The following is a 16,470-nucleotide window of genomic DNA, read 5'->3' as shown; positions in this document are numbered from 1 at the left end:
GAGTGCGTCTGAGTGTGCTCAAGTGTGTCTGAGTGTGTGCGAGTGTGTCTGGGCATCTCTCAGTGTGCCTGAGTGTGTCTGGCTGTGTGTGAGTGTGTCTGAGTGTGAGCGAATGTGTCTGGCTCTGTGCGTGCGTTTCTGAGTGTGTCTGAGCGTGTCTGAGTGTGTCTGAGTGTGTGCGAATGTTTCTGAATGTATCTGGATGTGTGGGAGTGTGCTTGAGTGTGTCTGAGTGCGTCTGAGTGTGTGCGAGTGTGTCTGGGCATCTCTCAGTGTGCCTGAGTGTGTCTGGCTGTGGGTGAGTGTGTCTGAGCGTGTCTGAGTGTTTCTGAGTCTGTGCGAGTGTGTCTGAGTGTGTCTGAGTATGTCTGAGCATGCCTGAGTGTTTCTGTGTGTGTGCAAGTGTGTCTGAGTTTGCCTGAGCTTATATTTATGGGCCTGATTGTTTTTCAGTGTTTGCAGGTGTGTCTGAGTGTTTGCAGGTGTGACTCAGGGTGCCTGAGTGTGTGCAGGTGCATCTGAGTGGGCTTCAGTCTGTAGGACTGTGTCTGAGTGTGTCTTAGTGCGTCTCTGTGTGTAAGAGGGTGCCTTAGTGTGTGAGAGAGTGTCTGAGTTTGTAGGAGTGTGTTCAAAGGTGTCTGAGTGTCTCGGAGTTTGTTCAAGTGTGTCTGAGTGTTTCTTAGTGTGTCTGGGTGTTTCTGAGCTTGTCTGAGTGTGCCTGAGCGTACCTGAGTGTGTCTGAGTGTGTGTGAGAGATTGCTTGAGTGTGTCTGGGTGTGCCTGAGTGTTTCTGAGAGTGTCGGAGTGTATCTGAGTGTGTCTGGGTGTGTTCAAGTGTGCCTGAGTGTTTCTGAGTGTGTCTGAGCATGTCGTTGTGTGCCTGAGTGTTTCTGAGGGTGTCTCAGCGTGTTGGTGTGTGCCTCAGTGCGTCGGAATGTGAGCGAATGTTTCTGAATGTGTCTGGATGTGTGGGAGTGTGCTTGAGTGTGTCTGAGTGCGTCTGAGAGTGTGTGAGTGTGCTCAAGTGTGTCTGAGTGTGTTCAAGTGTGTCTGAGCATTTCTGAGTGTGTCTGAGTGCGTCTGAGTGTTTCTGAGTGTGTCGGAGCGTTCCTGCGTGTGTCTGAGTGTGTGTCAGAGTGTGCAAGTGTGTCTGGGTGTGCCTGAGTGTTTCTGAGGGTGTCTCCGTGTGTCTGGCTGTTTGCAAGTGTGTCCGAGTGTGCCTGACTGTTTCTCAATGACTCTGAATGTTTCTGAGTGTTTCTGAGTGTGTCTGAGTGTGTCGGAGTGTGCCTGAGTGTGTCTGGGAGAATGTGGGTGTTTGAGAGTGTGTCTGAATGTGTGAGAATGTTTATGAATGTGTATGGATGTGTGGGAGTGTGCTTGAGTGCGTCTGAGTGTGTTTGAGTGTGCTCAAGTGTGTCTGAGTGTGTGCGAGTGTGTCTGGGCATCTCTCAGTGAGTCTTAGTGTGTCTGGCTGTGTGTGACTGTGTCTGAGTAGTTCTGAGCATGTCCGAGTGTGACTGAGTGTGTGCGAGTGTGTCTGAGTGTGCCTGAGTTTGCCTGAGCTTCTATTTATGGGCCTGATTGTTTCTCAGGGTTTGCAGGTGTGTCTGAGTCTTTGCAGGTGTGTCTCAGTGTGTCTGAGTTTGTGCAGGGGCAACTGAGTGTTCTTGAGTCTGTATGAGTGTGTCTGAGTGTGTCTTAGTGCGTCTCAGTGTGTAAGAGTGTGCCTTAGTGTGTGAGAGAGTGTCTGAGTGTATCGGAGTGTGTTCCAGTGTGTCTGAGTGTCTCTGAGTGTGTGCGAGTGTGTGCGAGTGTGTCTCAGTGTGTCTGAGTGTGTCTGAGAGTGTGTGAGTGTTTCTGAGTGAGTGAGAGTGTGTCTGAATGTGTGCGAATGTTTCTGAATGTGTCTGGATGTGTGGGAGTGTGCTTGAGTGCGTCTGAGTGTGTTTGAGTGTGCTCAAGTGTGTCTGAGTGTGTGCGAGTGTGTCTGGGCACATCTCAGTGTGCATGTGTGTGTCTGGCTGTGTGCGAGTGTTTCTGAGGTTGTCTGAGCGCTTCTGAGTGTGTGCGAGTGTGTGTGAGTGTGTTTGAGTGTGCCTGAGTTTGCCTGAGCTTATATTTATGGGTCTGATTGTTTCTCAGTGTTTGCATGTGTGTCTGAGTCTTTGCAGGTGTGTCTCAGTGTGTCTGAGTGTGTGCATGGGCATCTGAGTGTGCTTGAGTCTGTATGAGTGTGTCTGAGTGTGTCTTAGTGCGTCTCAGTGTGTAAGAGTGTGCCTTAGTGTGTGAGAGAGTGTCTGAGTGTATCGGAGTGTGTGCAAGTGTGTCTGAGTGTCTATGAGTGTGTCTGAGTGTGCCTGAGTGTGTCTGAGAGTGTGTGAGTGTTTCTGAGTGTCTGAGAGTGTGTCTGAATGTGTGCGAATATTTCTGAATGTGTCTGGATGTGTGGGAGTGTGCTTGAGTGTGTCTGAGTGCGTCTGAGTGTGCTCAAGTGTGTCTGAGTGTGTGCGAGTGTGTCTGGGCATCTCTCAGTGTGCCTGAGTGTGTCTGGCTGTGTGCCAGTGTTTCTGAGTGTGCCTGAGTTTGCCTGAGCTTCTATTTATGGGCCTGATTGTTTCTCAGTGTTTGCAGGTGTGTCTTATTGTTTGCAGGTGTGTCTCAGTGTGTCTGAGTGTGTGCAGGTGCATCTGAGTTTGCTTGTATCTGTATGAGTGTGTCTTAGTGTGTCTCAGTGTGTAAGAGTGTGCCTTAGTGTGTGAGAGAGTGTCTGAGTGTGTGCGAGAGTGTGCGAGTGTGTCTGAGTGTTTCTGTGTGTGTCTGAGTGTATCTGAGTGTGTCTGGGTGTGTGCAAGTGTGTCTGAGTGCGTGTGAGAGTGTGCGAGTGTGTCTGGGTGTACCTCAGTGTTTCTGAGCGTGTCGGAGTGTATCTGAGTGTGACTGGGTGTGTGCAAGTGTGTCTGAGTGCGTGTGAGAGTGTGCGAGTGTGTCTGGGTGTACCTGAGTGTTTCTGAGTGTGTCTGGGTGTGTGCAAGTGTGTCTGAGTGTGTGTGAGAGTGTGCGAGTGTGTCTGAGTGTGTCTGAGAGTGTCTAAGTGTGTCAGAGTGTGTGCGAGTGTGTCTCAGTGTGTCTGAGTGTGTCTGAGTGTGTTGGCGCGTGTGTGAGTGTTTCTGAGTGAGTGAGAGTGTGTCTGAATGTGTGCGAATGTTTCTGAATGTGTCTGGATGTGTGGGAGTGTGCTTGAGTGCGTCTGAGTGTGTTTGAGTGTGCTCAAGTGTGTCTGAGTGTGTGCGAGTGTCTGGGCACCTCTCAGTGTGCCTGAGTGTGTTTGGCTGTGTGCGAGTGTTTCTGAGTGTGTCTGAGTGTGTCTGAGCGTGTCTGAGTGCTTCTGAGTGTGTGCGAGTGTGTTTGAGTGTGCCTGAGTTTGTCTGAGTGTTCCTGAGTGTGTGAGAGTGTGTCTGAGTGTGTGTGAATGTTTCTGAATGTGTCTGGATGTGTGGGAATGTGCTTGAGTGTGTCCGAGTGCATCTGAGTGTGTTTGAGTGTGCTCAAGTGTGTCTGAGTGTGTGCGAGTGTGTCCTGGCATCTCTCAGTGTGTATTAGTGTGTCTGGCTTTGTGTGAGTGTGTCTGAGCGTGTCTGAGTGTGTCTGAGTGTGAGCGAATGTGTCTGGCTGTGTGTGAGTGTTTTTGACTGTGTCTAAGTGTGTCTGAGCGTTTCTGAGTGTTTCTGAGTGTGTGGGACTGTGTTTGAGTGTGCCTGAGTTTACCTGAGCTTCTATTTATGGACCTGATAGTTTCTCAGTGTTTGCATGTGTGTCTGAGTCTTTGCAGGTGTGTCTCAGTGTGTCTGAGTGTGTGCAGGGGCATCTGAGTGTGCTTGAGTTTGTATGAGTGTGTCTGAGTGTGTCTTAGTGCGTCTCAGTGTGTAAGAGTGTGCCTTAGTGTGTGAGAGAGTGTCTGAGTGTATCGGAGTGTGTGCAAGTGTGTCTGAGTGTGTCTAAGTGTGTCAGAGTGTGTGCGAGTGTGTCTGAGTGTATCTGAGTGTGTCTGAGAGTGTGTGAGTGTTTCTGAGTGTCTGAGAGTGTGTCTGAATGTGTGCGAATGTTTCTGAATGTGTCTGGATGTGTGGGAGTGTGCTTGAGTGCGTCTGAGTGTGTTTGCGTGTGCTCAAGTGTGTCTGAGTGTGTGCGAGTGTCTGGGCACCTCTCAGTGTGCCTGAGTGTGTTTGGCTGTGTGCGAGTGTGTCTGAGTGTGTCTGAGCGTGTCTGAGTGCTTCTGAGTGTGTGCGAGTGTGTTTGAGTGTGCCTGAGTTTGCCTGAGCTTATATGTATGGGCCTGATAGTTTCTCAGTGTTTGCAGGTGTGTCTGAGTGTGTGCAGGTGCATCGGAGTGTGCTTGTATCTGTATGAGTGTGTCTGAGTGTGTCTTAGTGCGTCTCAGTGTGTAAGAGTGTGCCTTAGTGTGTGAGAGAGTGCCTGAGTGTGTCGGAGTGTGTTCAAGTGTGTCTGAGTGTGTCTAAGTGTGTCAGAGTGTGTGCGAGTGTATGCGAGTGTGTCTGAGTGTTTCTGAGTGTGTCTGAGTGTATCTGAGTGTGTCTGGGTGTGTGCAAGTTTGTCTGAGTGTGTGTGAGAGTGTGCGAGTGTGTCTGGGTGTACCTGAGTGTTTCTGAGCGTGTCGGAGTGTATCTGAGTGTGTCTGGGTGTGTGCAAGTGTGTCTGATTGTGCCTCAGTGTGTCTGAGTGTGTGTGAGTGTTTCTGAGTCTGTGAGAGTGTGTCTGAATGTGTGCGAATGTTTCTGAATGTGTCTGGATGTGTGGGAGTGTGCTTGAGTGTGTCTGAGTGCGTCTGAGTGTGTTTGAGTGTGCTCAAGTGTGTCTGAGTGTGTGCGAGTGTGTCTCAGTGTGCCTGAATTTACCTGAGCTTCTATTTATGGGTCTGATTGTTTCTGAGTGTTTGCAGGTGTGTCTGAGTGTATGCGCTTGTGTCTGAGTGTGTCTGAGTGTGTCTAAGTGTGTTCCGCTTTGTGAGAGTGTGTCTGAATGTACCTGAGTGCCTCTGAGAGTTTTTGAGTGCTTCTGAGTGTGAGTGTGTCTGAAAGTGTGCAAATATTTCTGAGTGTGTCTGGATGTGTGGGTGTGTGCTTGAGTGTGTCTGAGTGCATCTGAGTGTGTGCGAGTGTGTCTGAATGTGCCTGAGATTGCCTGAGCTTCTATTTATGGGCCTGATAGTTTCTCAGTGTTTGCAGGAGTGTCTGAGTGTTTGCAGGTGTGTCTCAGTGTGTCTGAGTGTGTGCAGGGGCATCTGAGTGTGCTTGAGTCTGTATGAGTGTGTCTGAGTGTGTCTTAGTGCGTCTCAGTGTGTAAGAGTGTGCCTTAGTGTGTGAGAGAGTGTCTGAGTGTATCGGAGTGTGTGCAAGTGTGTCTGAGTGTGTCTAAGTGTGTCAGAGTGTGTGCGAGTGTGTCTGAGTGTATCTGAGTGTGTCTGAGAGTGTGTGAGTGTTTCTGAGTGTCTGAGAGTGTGTCTGAATGTGTGCGAATGTTTCTGAATGTGTCTGGATGTGCGGGAGTGTGCTTGAGTGCGTCTGAGTGTGTTTGAGTGTGCTCAAGTGTGTCTGAGTGTGTGCGAGTGTGTCTGGGCATCTCTCAGTGTGCCTGAGTGTTTCCGGCTGTGTGTGTGTGTGTCTGAGCGTGCCTGAGTGTTTCTGAGTGTGTTTGGGTGTGTAGGAGTGGGCTTGAGTGTGTCTGAGTGTGTTTAAGTGTGTCTGGCTTTGTGCGAGTGTGTCTGAGTGTGTCTGAGAGTATCTGAGTGTGAGCGAATGTGTCTGGGTGTTTGCAGGTGTGTCTGAGTGTGCCTGAGTGTGTCTGAGAGTGTGTGAGTGTTTCTGAGTGCGTGAGAGTGTGTCTGAATGTGTGTGAATCTTTCTGAGTGTGTCTGGATATGTGGGAGTGTGCTTGAGTGTGTCTGAGTGTGTCTGAGTGTGTCTGAGCGTTTGCAGCTGTGTCTGAGTGTGTCTAAACATGTGTGAGTGTATCTGAGTGTGCCTGAGTGTGTCTGAGTCTGTGCCAATATGTCTGATAGTGCCTGAGTGTGTCTGAGTGTGTGAGAATGCATCTGAATCTGTGGAATGTTTCTGAGTGTGTCTGGATGTGTGGGAGTGTGCTTGAGTGTGTCTGAGTGTGTGTGAGTGTGTCTGGGTGTGTGGGAGTGTGCTTGAGTGTGTGAGTGTTTCTGAGTGTGTGAGAGTGTGTCTGAATGTGTGCGAATGTTTCTGAGTGTGTCTGGATATGTGGGAGTGTGCTTTAGTGTGTCTGAGTGTGTTTAAGTGTGTCTGGGTGTGCCTGAGTGTGTCTGAGCATATCAGAGTGTGAGCGAATGTGTCTGGGTGTGTGTAAGTGTGTCTGAGTGTGTGCAAGTGTGTCTAAGTGTGTCTGAGTGTGTTCAAGTTTGTCTGAGTGTGTCTGAGTGTGTCTGAGTGTGTGAGAATCTCTCAGTGTATCTGAGCGTGTCTGAGTGTATCTGAGTGTGTTTGGGTGTGTAGGAGTGGGCTTGAGTGTGTCTGAGTGTGTTTAAGTGTGTCTGGCTTTGTGCGAGTGTGTCTGAGTGTGTCTGAGAATATCTGAGTGTGAGCGAATGTGTCTGGCTGTTTGCAGGTGTGTGCGAGTTTTGCCTGAGTGTGTCTGAGAGTGTGTGAGTGTTTCTGAGTGTGTCTGGATGTGTGGGAGTGTGCTTGAGAGTATCTGAGTGTGTTTGAGTGTGCTTAAGTTTGTCTGAGTGTTTCTGAGTGTCTGAATGTCTCTCAGTGTGTCTGAGTGTATCTGGCAGTGTGGGAGTGTGTCTAAGTGTGTCTGAGCGTATCTGAGTGAGAGCGTATGTGTCTGGGTGTGTCTAAGTGTGTCTGAGTGTGTCTAAGTGTGTCTGAGTGTGTCTGAGTGTGTTCAAGTGTGTCTGACTGTGTCGGAGTGCGTGTAAGTATGTGCTTGTGTGTCTGAGCGTCTCTCAGTGTGTCTGAGTGTGTCTGAGCGTATCTGAGTGTGAGTGAATGTCTTTGGGTGTGTGCGAGTGTGTTCAAGTGTGTCTGAGTGTGTCTGAGCGTGTGCGAGTGTGTTTGCAGTTGTGTCTGAGCGTGTGCGAATGTGTCTGAGTGATTTTGAATGTGTCTGAGTGTGTCTGTCTGAGTGTGTCTGAGTGTGTGCGAGTGTGTCTGAGCGTCTCTCAGTGTGCCTGAGTGTGTCTGAGCGTATCTGAGTGTATTAGAGTGTGTTTGCTGTTGTGTCTGAGCATGTGCGAGTGTGTCTGAGTGTTTCTGAGCGTGCCTGAGTCTGTCTGAGCGTGTCCGACTCTGCCTGAGTGTGTGTGAGTGTGTGCGAGTGTGTGCGAGTGTGTCTGGGTGTGCTGGGTGTGCCTGATTGTGTCTGAGCATGTTCGAGTGTATCTGAGTGTGTCTGGGTGTGTGCGAGTGTGTCTCAATGTGCGTGAGTGTGCCTGAGCATATATTTATGGGTCTGATTGTTTGTCAGTGTTTGCAGGTGTGTCTGAGTGTATGCGATTGTGAGTGGCGGTCTGAAAAATAAAAGCTAGACACGATCCCAGTATGGGGAAACTGGAATCGTTTATTGGACACAAGAACACTATTTTAAAGGCATCTGGGGCTGTATGTTAATGAAGGGGACAACCTATGTTAATTGGAGAGTTACACAATTTTTTACTGCAATTTCCAAAGAGTTAATTTTTCTTCTAGTAGGATTACATGGGGGATAGAGGGATTACAGGGGTTTAGACATGGTTTGACACAATCATCTCAACAGTCCTTTCTGATTTCTGCTGGAGCCAAGCTTGATCCATGAGGGAGAACTTTAACAGGTCTTGTGAGAAGGGTCCAGCTCCTTCAGATCACGAGGTTTTTCGTCAGCCCTTGTTTTCCTTTGCTGAAAGCTGGGTTTGGGCTCCCACAATTGTGTCTCTGTCTAAGTGTGTCTGGGTTTGTTAGAGTGTGTCGGAGTGTGTCTAACTGTGTGTGTGTCAATGTGTCTGGGTGTGTCTAAGTGTGTCTGAGTGTGCCTGAGTGTGTCTGAGAGTGTGTGAGTGTTTCTGAGTGTGTGAGAGTGTGTCTGAATGTGTGCGAATGTTTCTGAGTGTGTCTGGATGTGTGGGAGTGTGCTTGAGTGTGTCTGAGTGTGTCTGAGTGTGTTTGAGTGTGCTCAAGTGTGTCTGAGCGTGTTTGAGTGTGTCTGAGTGTGTCTGGGTGTTTAGGAGTGGGCTTGAGTGTGTCTGAGTGTGTTTAAGTGTGTCTGGCTGTGTGCGAGTGTGTCTGAGTGTGTCTGAGCATATCTGAGTGTGAGCAAATGTGTCTGGGTGTTTGCGAGTGTGTCTTAGTGTGTCTGAGTGTGCAAGTGTGTTTGCAGTTGTGTCTGAGCGTGTGCGAGTGTGTCTGAGTGTTTCTGAGTGTGTCTGAGTGTGTGGGAGTGTGTGGGAGTGTGTGCGAGTGTGTCTGAGTGTGTCTGGGTGTGCCTGAGTGATTCTGAGTGTGTTTCAGTGTGTCTAAGTTTTTCTGGCTTTCTGAGAGTGCATCTGAGTGTATCTGAGAATATCTGGGTGTGTGCGAATGTGTCTGGGTTTGTGCGAGTGTGTCTGAGTGTGCCAGAGTGTCTGAGTGCATGCGAGTGGGTCTGAATGTGTCTAAGTGTGTCTGAGTGTGTCTTAGTGCTTTCAAGTGTGTTTCAGTGTGTCTGGATGTGTTTGAATGTGTTCAAGTGTGTCTGAATGTGTGAGAGTTTGTCTCAGTGTGTCTGAGCATGTCTGAGAGTATCTGAGTGTGTCTGGGTGTGTGGGAGTGTGTCTGAGTGTGTTTAAGTGTGTCTACCTGTGTGGGAGTGTGTCTGAGTGTGTCTGAGCGTATCTGAGTGTGAGTGAATCTGTCTGTGTGTGTCTAAGTGTGTCTGAGTGTGTCTAAGTGTTTCTGAGTGTGTCTCAGTGTGCCTGAGTGTGTCTGAGTGTGTGTGAGTGTGTGTGTGCGTGTGAGTGTGTGTGTGCGTGTGTGAGTGTGTCTGAGTGTCTCTCAGTGTGTCTGTGCCTGAGTGTATCTGAGTGTGAGCGAATGTGTTTGGGTGTGTGCGAGTGTGCTTGAGTGCGTCTAAGTGTGTCTGAGTGTGTCTGAGTGTGTGCGAGTGTGTTTGCAGTTGTGTCTGAGCGTGTGCGAGTGTGTTTGCAGTTGTGTCTGAGCGTGTGCGAGTGTGTCTGAGTGTGTACGAGTGTGTCTGGCTGTTTCTGAGCATGTCTGAGTGTGTCTGAGTGTGAGCGAATGTGTCTGGGTTTGTGCAAATGTGTCTGAGTGTGTCTGAGTGTGTCTAAGTGTGTCTGAGCGTGTCTGAGTCTGTGCGAGTGTGTTTGCAGTTGTGTGTGAGTGTGTCTGAGTGTTTTTGAGTGTGTCTGAGTGTGTCTGATTGTGTCTGTGTCTGAGTGTGCCTGAGTGTGTCTGAGTGTGTGTGAGTGTGTGTGTGTGTGCGAGTGTGTTTTAGTGTGTCTGATTGTGTCTGAGTGTGTCTGAGTGTGCCTGAGTGTGTCTGAGTGTGTGTGAGTGTGTGTGTGTGTGCGAGTGTGTTTTAGTGTGTCTGGGTGTGCCTGAGTGTGTCTGAGTGTATCTGAGTGTGTCTGGGTGCGTGCGAGTGTGTCTCAGTGTCCATGAGTGTGCCTGAGCATATATTTATGGGTCTGATTGTTTGTCAGTGTTTGCAGGTGGGTCTGAGTGTATGCGATTGTGTCTGAGGGTGTCTGAGTGTGTCTAAGTGTTTCTGGCTTTGTGAGAGTGTGTCTGAGTGTGTCTGAGAATATCTGTGTGTGTGCGAATGTGTCTGGTTGTGTGCGAGTGTGTCTGAGTGTGCCTGAGTGTGTCTGAGAGTGTGTGAGTGCTTCTGAGTGTGTGAGAGTGTGTCTGAATGTGTGCGAATGTTTCTGAGTGTGTCTGGATGTGTGGGAGTGTGCTTGAGTGTGTCTGAGTGTGTTTGAGTGTGCTCAAGTGGGTATGAGCATCTCTCAGTGTGTCTCAGAGTGTCTGAGCGTGTCTGAGTGTGTCTGGGTGTGTGGGACTGTGCCTGAATGTGTCTGAGTGCCCCTCCCCCACCCTCAGCGATCTTCTTGCCCCTCCCCCACCCTCAGGGTCCCTCCTGCCCCCCCCCCAGCCTCAGGGGCTTTCCTGCCCCTTTCGCACCCTCAGGGAACCTCCTGCCTGTCCTCCACATTCCGGGTCCCCTCCTGCCCCTCCCCCACGCTCAAGGCCTCTCCCCCACCCCCAAACCCCTCCCCCCCAGGCCCCTCCCCGACCCTCTGAGCTCTTACTGGTGTTACTGGATGGGTCCCTGAGCTCTTACTGGTGTTACTGGTGTTACTAGTGGTACTGGGAGGTTCCCTGGGCTGTTACTGGTCTTACTGGTGTTACTGGGAGGGTCCCCGGGCTCTTACTGGTGTTACTGGGAGGGTCCCTGAGCTCTTACTGGTGTTACTGGGAGGGTCCCCGGCCTCTTACTTCTATTACTGGGAGGGTCCCTGAGCTCTTACTGGTATTACTGGGAGGGTCCCTGAGCTCTTACTGGTATTACTGGGAGGGTCCCTGAGCTCTTACTGGTGTTACTGGGAGGGTTCCTGGGCTCTTACTGGTGTTACTGGGAGGGTCCCGGACCTCCCCAGTCTGTTACTGGTCTGTTACTGGGAAGGGGGTGTGGCCTCACGCCGCCACTGGTCCCTTACTGGTCGAACTGGGAGCCTCCTCCGAGATCCCCCCAGCCCTTACTGGAGCCTTACTGGTGGAACTGGGAGGGTGGGGGCCGTTACTGGTCCCTTACTGGTCTGTACTGGGAAGGGAGAGGGGAGGGGCCGCCCCCTCGAGGCCTCTCCCCCTGCAGTGACGTCACCGGGTCCCAAAAATAGCCCGGGGGGGCCCAAATTGGGGAGGGGGACTCGGAGCCGCTCCCAGTGCGACCCGTTCAGGTACTGGGAGGGACTGGGAGGGACTGGGAGGGAACTGGGAGGGACTGGAAGGGGGCGGGGCCTCCCTCTCTCCCCCCCCCTCCGTGTCCTTGGGGTGACCTTGGGGCGGGAGGGGGATGGACCGCTCCCAGTAGTTCCCAGTAACCCCAGTGACCCCCCTAGTAACCCCCGTTACTCACCTCAATCCCCAGTGACCCCCCCAGTAACTCCCAGTAACCCTCCAGTAACCCCACTAACCCCCCCAATGACCCCCCCAGTAGCTTCCAGTAACCCCAGTAACCCCAGTGACCCCCCCAGTAGCTCCCAGTAACCCCAGTAACCCCAGTGACCCTCCCAGTAGCTCCCAGTAACCCCAGTAACCTCAGTAACGCCCCCAGTATCTCCAGCGACCCCTCCAGTAACTCCCAGTAACCCCAGTGCCCATCCCAGTGCATCCTAGTGACCCCCCCAGTAACCCCAGTGACCCCGATTTTTTCCCCATTTTCCCGGATTTTTCCCCATTTTCCCAGATTTTCCCCCATTTTTCCACATTTTCCTGAATTTTTCCCCCATTTTCCCGGATTTTTTTCCCATTTTTTCCCCATTTTCCTGGATTTTCCAAAGATTTTTTCCCCATTTTCCCAGATTTTTCCCATTTTTTCCACATTTTTCTGGATTTTTCCCCATTTTTCCCAGATTTTCCCCCATTTTTCTCCACATTATCCCAGATTTTTTCCCATTTTTTCCACATTTTCCCCAATTTTTCTCACATTTTTCCTGGATTTTCCCAGATTTTTTCCCGCATTTTCCCCCATTTTTTCCACATTTCCCAGATTTTTTCCCGTTTTTTCCCCATTTCCCCCATTTTTCACAGAATTTCCCGTATTTTTCCCCATTTTCCCAGATTTTTTCCCTTTTTCCCCCATTTTCCCCGATTTTCCCCACATTTTTCCCACATTTTCCTGGATTTTCCCCATTTTTCCACATTTTCTCACATTTTTATCCAGATTTTTCCAGATTTTTTCCTACATTTTCCCAGATTTTTCCTCATTTTTCCCAGAATTTCCCCATTTTCCCGGATTTTTCCTATTTTTTCCCCATTTTCCCAGATTTTTCTCCAGATTTTCCCAGATTTTTCCTCATTTGTCCCAGAATTCCCCCCATTTTTCCCACATTTTCCCGGATTTTTCCCATTTTCCCCCCATTTTCCCCCAGATTTTTCTCCATTTTTACCAGATTTTCCCGGATTTTTCCTCATTTTCCCCATTTTTTCCTCATTTTTTCCACATTTCCCCAGATTTTTCCCCATTTTTCCCAGAATTTCCCACATTTTCCCCCATTTTCCCCCATTACCCCGGATTTTTCCCACATTTTTCCTGGAATTTCCTGCGTTTTTCCCCATTTTCCCACATTTTCCCAGATTTTTCCTCATTTTCCTGGATTTTTCCCCATTTTTCCCCCATTTTTTCCACATTTCCCCCGATTTTTCTCCAGATTTTCCCCACATTTTTCCCCCATTTCCCCCTATTTTCCGGGATTTTTGAGCCCCCAATTTTCCAAATTTCCCAAATTTCTCCAGTGGGAAAAAATGGGGAGAAATTTGGGAAAAAGCAGGACTTTCAGGGAAAAAGGGGAAAAATTGGGGAAAAAAGTGGGAAATTTGGGGAACACGAATGAAAAATTGGGGAAAATGGGGGAAATTTGGGGAAAATTGATGAAAAATGGGGAAAAATGGGGGGAAATATGGGAAAAATGGGGGAAAATCCGGGAAAATGTGGAAAAAATGGGGAAATGTGGGGAAATGGATGAAAATCTGGGAAAATGAGGGGGGAAATTGGGAAAAATGGGGAGAATTTGGGAAAAACAGGGAAAATTTGGGAGAAAAAGTCAGAAATTTGGGAAAATGGGGGATTTTGAGGGGAAATGGAGGGAAAATTGGAAAAAAGTGGGATGGAAATAGTGTTGCGGAGGGCAGCTGTGCCACAGAAGTGCTGATTGCCTGTCCTCGCCTGCAGGCCAGACGGCTGGCACACTACAGCCCTTAGACTTAAACTTCCAAAGCGCTTGGATCTTACACCAACAGCTCTGGAAAAACCAAAGGCTGATGCTCCCTGGCAGTGCTGCTGTGAGCAGCATGACAGAAATGATCCAAAATACAAGCGGAGAACTGCAAGGGTAAGTTGACCAATTGTGAGAAACAGGGAACATAGTCCCGGACACTGGTGGGGAATCCCTTTGGTCAAAAAGCCCCTTGATAAGGGGCAGGCTTTTGAGACATGGAAGGGAAGGTTAGAGAAAGGGGTGTCTGGAGCACTCAGCGTGTTAAACGTAGGAAGAAGACCTCAAATAAGACAAAAATGTCCGGATGCTTGATCTGGTGCTTTTCTGAAGACTTGACTATCACTGTGAGTCCGCCACAAATTTGGCATCTCCCAATACTCTCCTGTTGTAAGGCAAAAATTGTGTGAACAATTTTCTTTATATTTCTGTGTGTTTCACCTTGGCATGGCTGGGTGCAGATAGTAAAAAATGCTGCGCCACTAATATGGCTGCAGGCCTTGTGCCAAGATGCCAAGGAGGAGTTTTTGGCAGGTGAATAAAGTTTTCTCATCTCCTATGACCACCTGTTGTGGTCCAATTAGCAGTGGACAGCAGAGCATGTTTTCCTTATGTAACCAATGTTGTGTGAACAAGAAGCTGAGCGTCATGAGCACTATATAATCTGTCTTTCTCCTAATAAATCCGACATTTGCCTGATCATATTGATCCTGGAGCAATCTGTCCATACCCTTCCATCGAAATCTGACGCCCGAACAGGGACTCAAAGTTCATCAGTTCTTCAGGACAGAAGACGAACAGAAGAGCCGAAGGAAGCAGCTGTTACAGGCAGCGCTGAACCCCGGCGCTGTGATCAAAGCCGTGCACGGTCAAATTGGAAGCTCGCCTTGGCCCGGTGAGTCAGCTGGCGGGAGTATGGGGTCCACTGATTCTAAAGATGAAGAAATTGTGGGAAGGCTCCTGAAAAATATAGTCTCTCTAAGAGAGCCAAATTACGATAAAAAAGCCCTTGAAGGGTTAATTCTCTGGGCGAGAGCTAAGAATCTACTCCCCTCTGCTCAAGCAGCCTTTGAGGTATCCATTTGGGGTGCTATTAAGGCTCAAATATGGGAAGAAATGGAACAAGGGTCTAAAAATGTTAGAAGATATAGAAAATACCCTAAAGTTTGGCGCTTAGTCGTTGAATCGCTGAAAGAGTTAACTACGGATCAGCGAAAACTTGTAATTGCTCAGGGAACTTTGTCGGGAATCAGCGGGACTACGGCGTGTCTCCGAGCCAACAGATCTGTTTACGAGGAGGTCCTAGTGCCTGCAGCTACACAGCCGAGATCGCTAATGAAAGCAGCAGATCTCACTCAGCTTAGCAGCGCGCTTGTGCCTGCAGAGACTGTAAGAAAAGTAGGAGCAGCGGAGAGCGACGCTGGCACTCTGCCAGCGCCACCGCCCTTCTCTGCGCCTGCGTTGCCAGCATTGCTTACCTTCTTCTGAGCCTGCGCGGTCAGCAGAGCTAGAAGTATAAATAGTTAAAAGTTTGGAGAACCGATGTACATGTGTTAGAGAGCAATCCCCATGTCCCTTTAGCGCTGAATAAAGTAAGGTCAACTCTCGAACCTAACCATCTGATTAGAGAGTTTATTCACCGGTTTTCGGTGACAGTTTCTGGGGACCCAGATGTGAAAAAGCAGCGCCGACACGGCAGACCAGAGGAATCGTTGGCCCTCCAGTGTGTACCAAAGGAATTTTGGGGAGATCTTCCAGTTCCCTGGTGTGGAGAGTTCACTATGCCTTCTTTTCTGGGGAAAAAAAAAATAGGACATTTATTTAGGGTACTTGATCTTAAGGCATTTTGCCTGCACATAAGGCACACCAATCAGAAGGACGCAGTGTGAGGCTGAGAGGTTTCTGTCATGGTTTGCGGGCTTGGGTAAGATTGGGCATTTTTTACGGGACGCACATAGAATCTCAGCTTTGGGAAAGGTTGGGAAAGGTGTTAAAAGGGTAGTTTTGCCTGGGGTGCTAAAAATGGGAGCGGGTCTATCTTCCCAATTCCCAACAGAAGAGATCCCAGAAAGGTCCCCTGCAGGTTGTATTTTATGGAACAGGAAAAGGCTGGGGAGCAGTGCCCTGATGCAAAAGCAACTGGTTGAATATTGTAATTCTTAGTGGCTGATGTATAAGCTTAACGACCTCAAAAAATGGCCCGTTAATGGGAACTGCCTTGATGGCTCCCAGTCCATGGCAACCCCAGCACCATCCCACCAGCCTGACCCCTCTGCCTCACCTCTCCCCAGTGTCTCCTGACTTTTTACCAAGGCAGCATCCATGGCAAATCCCACTCAGCAGCAGAGCCAGGGCTCAGCAGCTCCAAGAAAAAACCTCCATGACCCACAAGGGACTCATTGCATGCAATACCTAGGATAGGGAAAGAAGTTCGGTGGCATTTCTGAAAGTTGCCTGGAGCCCTGCTTCTCCTTGCTACCTCCCCGACTCACCTGCAACGCTCATCTCTTTCCAAAGCCTACTGGGATGGCACTGCCAAAGAGAAGAGGGGAATGCTTACTTGCGGAGCCCTGTAATACCTTGCCATTGCCCACCAGGCCAGCGGAAGAGCACCCAACCTTGTTGCTTGGCTCCTCGGCCTGTGGTTCTGCTCCTCTGGGAATATGGACGGCCACTGCAAAAACATCACAGAGGCAAAGGCACATACTGATGGATCCCCTCAGAGGGAAACACTGTGACCAAAGTTCCCCTCTGAGGTTCCTTATGATTAAGCAAACTGTGATCAACAGGAGTACTGCAGACATGGTATTTGTTCTCAGACAACTGCAAGAGAAGTGTAGGGAACAGAATAAAGGTCTCTATGTAACCTTTGTTGATCTTACAAAGGCTTTCGATACTATGAGCAGAAAAGGTCTGTGGCAGATTTTGGAACGTTTAGGTTGTCCCCCTAAGTTCCTTAAAATGATCATCCTACTTCATGAGGATCAGCATGGGCAAGTGTCAGATACGGCGATGCACTTTCTGAGCCCTTTCTAATGTACAGTGGTGTGAAACAAGGCTGCGTTCTCGCACCAACCCTATTTACAATCTTTTTCAGCAGGATGCTCCAAAGGGCCAAGGCAGACCTCGACAAAGAAGATGGGATCTACATTTGATATCGTACTGATGGAGGCCTGTTCAACCTAAGGCAACTGAAGGCCCACACTAAGGCCTTAAACCATCTTGTCTGGGAGCTGTTTTACTCTGACGCCCTTGTTGCCCACACAGAAGCAGCTCTGCAGCGTTTAACACCCTGCTTTGCAGACGCTGCTGAGTTTTTTGGGCTGGAAGTCAGCTTGAAGAAGACAGAAGTTTTCTATCAGCCTGCACCTCAGGAAGTCTTCCATCATCCCCATATCACCATTGGCAAATCAGAGCTCAAATCAGTTCAGCAGTTTAATTACATAGGTAGC

General features: G+C 49.3%; 1 long non-coding RNA gene across 1 annotated transcript; it reads right to left on the bottom strand.

Annotated features, from left to right (window-relative positions):
* Window positions 1-14,685: 14,685 nt before the first annotated feature.
* Window positions 14,686-15,948, bottom strand: LOC120324503. Its single transcript, XR_005565858.1, has 3 exons — window positions 15,637-15,948; window positions 15,300-15,550; window positions 14,686-14,811 (listed from the first exon to the last, which is right to left on the bottom strand). It is a non-coding gene; the product is annotated as an uncharacterized LOC120324503 (long non-coding RNA).
* Between the last annotated feature and the right edge of the window lie 522 nt (window positions 15,949-16,470).

Source organism: Pipra filicauda, unplaced genomic scaffold (assembly GCF_003945595.2).
Source record: "Pipra filicauda isolate LSUMZ 115617 unplaced genomic scaffold, ASM394559v2 scaffold564_size293559_pilon, whole genome shotgun sequence".
In the NCBI taxonomy this organism is placed as follows: Eukaryota; Metazoa; Chordata; class Aves; order Passeriformes; family Pipridae; genus Pipra; species Pipra filicauda.
This window is presented reverse-complemented; position numbering and strand designations above follow the sequence as displayed.